General features: G+C 43.1%; 1 protein-coding gene across 1 annotated transcript in view; it reads left to right on the top strand.

Annotated features, from left to right (window-relative positions):
• LOC135275627 (uncharacterized) overlaps positions 1-6,199 on the top strand; it is a 42,037-nt gene that overhangs the window by 15,193 nt on the left and 20,645 nt on the right. Inside the window, exons 9-10 of the mRNA XM_064377983.1 lie at positions 1,618-1,723; positions 2,544-5,915. The gene's annotated coding sequence lies outside the window, so the exon portion shown is untranslated. The remainder of the gene's footprint in view (positions 1-1,617; positions 1,724-2,543; positions 5,916-6,199) is intronic.

Here is a 6,199-nt window from a genome sequence, read left to right as displayed (position 1 = left end):
CAGAGCAGCACCCAAGAGCCGGAGAGGAATCGGAGCATGGGATTACAGGCATACGTCACCTCACCTGGCTAATTTTGTAATTTTAGTAGACATAGGTTTTCACCATGTTGTCCAGGCTGGTCTCCAACTCCTGACCTCAGATGATCTGCCCGCCTTGGCCTTCCCAAGTGTTGGGATTACAGGCATGAGCTACCAAGCCCAGTCAATTTTAACCATTTTAAAAAACATTTTTAAATGCAGCTATAGAAAATTTAAAATTATTTAAGTGGTTTGCATTATATTTCTTTTGAACAGTGCTACTCTAAAGTGTGTCTATTCATTTGTATCTTATGTAGCCCAGGAAAATGGATGGTTTCTACTTCTCTGCATTTACTATAATCATTCTTAGGCATTTTGTAACTTTGTAATTTGGGTTTCTGTCATGGATGGAGTTCCCCTTTATTTTTTCTCCAATATATTATTTCCCTTCTCATTCACCAGATTGGGCCCAGAAGTACAAATACAATTAAATAAAAATCAAATTACAACTTTATTATTTAGATCAGAGATTGGCAAACTATAGCTTACAGGCCCAATCTGGCCCACCACCTGTTTTTGTCAATAAAGTTTTATTGGAACTCAGCCATGTCCATTCATTTACATACTGTGTATGGCTTTGGCAGTGTTGAGTAGTTGCTACAGAGTCTGGCCTACAAAGTCTAAGTGGCCCTCATAATTGTTTTGGAGTAAATTGTGTCCCTCCAAAATATATACTAAAGAACTAACCTCCTGGACTTGTGACTGTGACCTTATTTGGAAACAGGGTCTTTGCAGATGTAATCAAGTTAAGATTAAGTCACTAGTGTGGGCCCTAATCCAATATAACTGGTGCCCTTATAAGAAGCTGAGAGACAGAGACACACAGAGGGAAGGCAGCCAGGTGAAGATGTAAAGATGGAGATATTTACTGAGTGGCCCTTTGCAGAAAAAGTGTGATAACCCTTGATTTAGATACAGTCCTAAAGTTGGTTAAAACAATAGAGGCTCTGAAAAAGAAGTCAGAAAACGATTTTTGAGTGATGGTAGCATTAATGGAATGAGCCTAGAATTTTCTGAGATGACTCTTTTGAAGGGGACAGCATGCATATAAATGATTAAGTTCTAGGCTTTAGTTATAAAGTAAAACTACTTGGATGGATATCAAGGGAATCACGCTGAATAAGCACACCAATCCCACATGGTTACATACTGTATAATTCCATTTATGTAACATCCTTGAGATGACAGAAGATTATACAAATGGAGAACAGATTAGTGGTTGGTAGGTATTAGGAAGTGGGTGAGGAAAGATGTGGTAATAGAAGGCCAACATGAGAGGTCCTTGTATTGATGGAACTTTCTGTAAGTGTGGTGTGATTATAGGAATCTACACCACATACATGTAAAACTGGCAAAATCAGAGTGACATCAGTGGATTGCTTCAATGTTAAATTTCCCAGATGTGTTATTGTACTATAGTATTGCAAGATGTTACCATTGCAGAAAAAAACAATACAAGGGAGATCTCTGTATTATTTCTTTCCTTTTCCTTTTTTTTTTTTTTTTTTTTTTTGAGACAAAGTCTTGTTTTGTCACCAGGCACCAGGCTGGAGTGCAGTGGTGCAATCTTGGCTCACCGCAACCTCCACCTCCCAGGTTCAAGCAATTCTCCTGCCTCAGCCTCCTGAAGTAGCTGGGACTACAGGTGCGTGCTACCACACCCAGCTAATTTTTGTATTTTAGTAGAGATGGGGTTTCAACATGAGGGCCAGGATGGTCTCGATCTCTTGACTTCGTGATCTGCCCACCTCGGCCTCCCAAAGTGCTGGGATTACAGGCATGAGCCACCATACCTGGCCTATTTCTTAAAATTGGATATGAATTGTTGTCTCAAAATAAACCATTTAAAAAAATAAGAAAGAAAGCCAATCATATTACTTCACTCTAATACTTCTTTGTGCTACTAAACATCTATAAAATACAACAAACATGGTAGATCATAAACAAGATTCATCTTATGCAGACGCTGTTCCTCACATGGTACTGACACCTTCCATGGATGCTCACTGCCTACATAGAGTGCAGGCCTGGACTCTCTGGAGTGAGCTGGTGTTGCCTCACTCAGCATTCCCTGCCAGGCATTATGTCAGTATTTGTGAGTACAGGCATTGCACCTACTGAAGGGACCTTATAGTTCTGGTTTTTTTTTGAGATGGAGTCTCACTCTGTTGCCAGGCTGGAGTGCAGTGGCGCCATCTCAGCTCACTGCAACCTCCGCCTCCTGGGTTCAAGTGATCATCCTGCCTCAGCCTCCTGAGTAGCTGGGACTACAGGTGCGCGCCATCATGCCTAGCTAATTTTTTGTATTTTTAGTAGAGACGGCGTTTTACCATGTTGGCCAGGATGGTCTCCATCTCTTGACCTTGTGATCCGCCTGCCTTGGCCTCCCAAAGTGCTGGGATTACAGGCGTGAGTCACTGGGCTCAGCTGGAACTTATAGTTTGTGATCTTTTCAACACTCACAGAATCCCAGCTAAACTAAGCTGCATGACATGGAATGAAAATAGGCTCTGCCATCAGACAGACCAAAATTTGTGTCCTGGGTGTCTGGCAAGCGTGGGAGCTGTTTCCCCATATGTTAAATGGGAACAAACAATACCTACTGCCCAGGTGGATATGAGAATTAAATAAGGTAAGGCATTTCCAAAGGACTCAATATAGAAGAGCTATTATTAACTGCGGCGCATCCCAGGCTGAAATGCATTTCTGCTTTGAGTCTGAGTTAGGATTCAGATGCTGAATAGAGCCCTGGCACCTGCCTGTTTTATGGAAATGCTGTGGCAGCCTCTCCGCATCAACCCTAGGGACTCACCAAGGAGCCCATGTTCCAGCCTTAAGCCCTGGTAGGTAGCAGCTCAGCTAACTCAGGGAAGATCACGGGAACTTCCTGTTTCCTCACTCCCCGGAGGCAGAGCCCTCATATACCAGCAAGCACCTGCTTCTTCTCTGCAGGCCCAGGAAAGATGAGCTTGCTGTGGGAATGCAAGGAAAGGGATGCACCCATGTTTAACACAGTTCCTTGCTTGAACCAAAAGAGAGCCCTGCTGACTTCATGGGACCAGTGTCAGGGGTAAACTCTGAGAGATGAGAGCTTGGCTTTTTCCTAGGGGGCCAATACTGACCTTGATGGCTCCCCATGCCTGATGTGAGAGGAACTCTACGGGGCTCGTGGTGCCTGTCTGCACTGGAGATCGAAGCAGGAAATCCAACTCTGCTGCGTTGACTTCTCGGTTCATGAGGAGAATCTGCGATGTGGAGAAATGACACTGCATTTCTTTAGCTTGTAGCCAGAGTCTTAGAAATCTTAGGGGTTGTCACTCAGAATAATGATTGCTGCCTCTAATACTAGAGTTTTCCCATCAATTTTGGTAGTTTAGTGAGGGTAGAATGGAAGGAAGTGTGTATTCACATACATTATTTCTACGTCCATCTATTTTCACCCCAAATATCAGAGTAACTTAACTGCACACAGTGAGTGACTGTATCTTGGTTAATAAGCATTTATTATATATCAATCATAAATGCCACAGAGTATGTTTCTGCAATCTAATTGAGCAGATGACACATACAAGTGGCATGATCTGAGAAGAGTGTCAAAGTGATGTATGAATATATGCCAGATAGAAATGCAGATAGGAATCAATAATGCTAAAGGAGTTACAGAATAGAGGAGTTACCAGCAAGTGAGGGGCAGAAAGAAACTAATTTGACTAACCTTCCTATAAGTAGTTTTTAAAAAAAATTTTAAGTTCTGGGACACATGTGCAGAACGTGCAGGTTTGTTACACAGGTATACATGTGCCATGGTGGTTTGCTGCACCTATCAACCTGTCACCTAGGCTGTGAGCCTCGCATGCATTAGGTATCTGTCCTAATGCTATCCCTCCCCTTTCCCCTCACCCCCTGACAGGCCCTGGTATGTGACGTTCCCCTCCCTGTGTCCATGTGTTTTCATTGTTCAGCTCCCACTTATGAGTGAGAACATGCAGTGTTTGGTTTTCTGTTCCTGTGTTAGTTTACTGAGAATGATGGTTTCCAGCTTCATCTATGTCCCTGCAAAGGACATGAACTTGTTCTTTTTATGGCTGCATAGTATTCCATGGTATATATGTGCCACCTTTTCTTTATCCAGTCTCTCATTGATGGGCATTTGGGTTGGTTCCAAGTCTTTGCTATTGTAAATAGCAATGCAATAAACATATGTGTGCATGTGTCTTTCCTATAAGCAGTTTTGGACTGGGTCTTGGAGAAGCTAAGAGACGGGGATATTTTCACAGGAAGGGAAGACATTCCCCGGAGTGGGAAATGGAAAGTGCAGAGGCTTGAATGGGGAATTAGAGAGCTGTGTACAGGGAGAGAAAAGCATCTGGCTTGGTTTGAGCTCATCATTCACACTGAGGGTGGGGCCCACGTGTTTTTTTTTTTTTTTTTTTTTTTTTTTTTCTGCAAAGGCCAAGCTGTCTTCTTGGCTGGAGTGGGGAATACAGAGGATAAGAGGGATGAGGCACAGCAACACTCACCCATGAACTCAGGCAGGCCCTGACAGGTGCAAACAGAGTCAGCACAGAAGTGTGATTAAATATCTGACTTTTGGAACTGGAAAGGGCCTTCGAGATAGTCTGTGCTCCCAATTTACATACTGGAAAAAATTCCAATTCTAAATGATTAGAGAGATATGTAAAAGGAAGTAAATTAGGCCAGATGCAGTGGCTCATGCCTGTAATCCCAGCACTTTGGTAGGCTGAGGCGGGTGGATCACCTGAGGTCAGGAGTGTGAGACCAGCCTGGCCAACATGGTGAAACCCTGTCTCTACTTAAAATACAAAAAAAAAAAAAAAAAAAAAAAAAATTAGCTGAGTATGGTGGTGCACATCTATAATCCTATCTACTTGGAAGGCTGAGGCAGGAGAATTGCTTGAACTGGGGAGGTGGAGGTTGCAGTGAGCCAGGATCATTACACCACTGCATTCCAGCCTGGACAACAGAGTGAGACTCCATCCCAAAAAAAAAAAAAAAAAAAAAAACCAAAAAGGAAGTAAATTGTCATGGTTTTTTTGATGTTGAGAATAACTAGAAGACAAAGGTTTCTTCTTAAAGATGCAGCAAAATCAGAAATTCCTGCTTCCCAAACCCTTGAGAACAAGTTATTGAAAAGTCTCAAAAGCCAAGGCTGCTATAGCTGTGGAAAGACCTGTGCAATTTCTTATCCCAGGGGATGACTGCATCAGTAAACTCACAATCTAAAGGTAAATACACAATGATGGATACTCTAACAAATTTCTCACTATATTTCAAAAGCATCTAGTTATTGGTATGGTTTCACCTAGTTTCATATTCAGTGCCAGTTTTGATTGATTGGTAGTGGCTGCTGGAGGGCTGTGCTGAAGAAGATCTTAGATCATCCAGGATCAGCAAGAAAAAGTACAATGATTGATTAAGTATGTCTGCCATGAGTGGGAAATGGTGGGGGCAGATGCATATACCATATTGGACCTTCTTGTCTGATGCCTCTATCCAAAGACAGATAGTCTAAACATGCTGTGGGAAGTGATGTTGAAAGAAGAAAGTCTCTTAACACCTGTTGGCTGGGCACTAAAAATAACCTGTTTTCTGGAAACTTCTTTAATCCACTTTTACCTGAAAGGTAAGCTGGGCAAGGTAGGTCAGCTTATCACACTCAAAGAGCCCACGGGTGGTGTACTGGTACACAGAGAAGGTTATGCTGTCTATTAGGTTGGCCACCCGCTCCCTGAGGCTCTCATTGGGAGCAGCCCTCTCCACAGCTTTCTGGAAGACGATACTGAAGGCCTGGGGACAGAAGGAAGGAAACTGGTAAGGTACACAGCTCTCTTACTATATACTAGTGGTCTTACCTGCGAAGAATGCAATAGTGTCCCAGCTTGTGGAAATCTTGAGGCTGGGTGTGGTGGCTCATGCCTGTAATCATAGCACTTTGGGAGCCGGAGGTGGGCAGATCACCTGAGGCTAGGAGTTCGAGACCAGCCTGGCCAACGTGGTGAAATGCTGTTTCTACTAAAAGTACAAAAGTTAGCAGGCATGGTGGTGCATGCGTAATTCCAGCTACTTGGGAGGCTGAGGCAGGAGAATTGCTTGAACCTGG

This window comes from Aotus nancymaae, unplaced genomic scaffold (assembly GCF_030222135.1).
Source record: "Aotus nancymaae isolate 86718 unplaced genomic scaffold, 86718_ANA_hifiasm-v0.15.2.pri h1tg000017l, whole genome shotgun sequence".
NCBI lineage: Eukaryota > Metazoa > Chordata > Mammalia > Primates > Aotidae > Aotus > Aotus nancymaae.
This window is presented reverse-complemented; position numbering and strand designations above follow the sequence as displayed.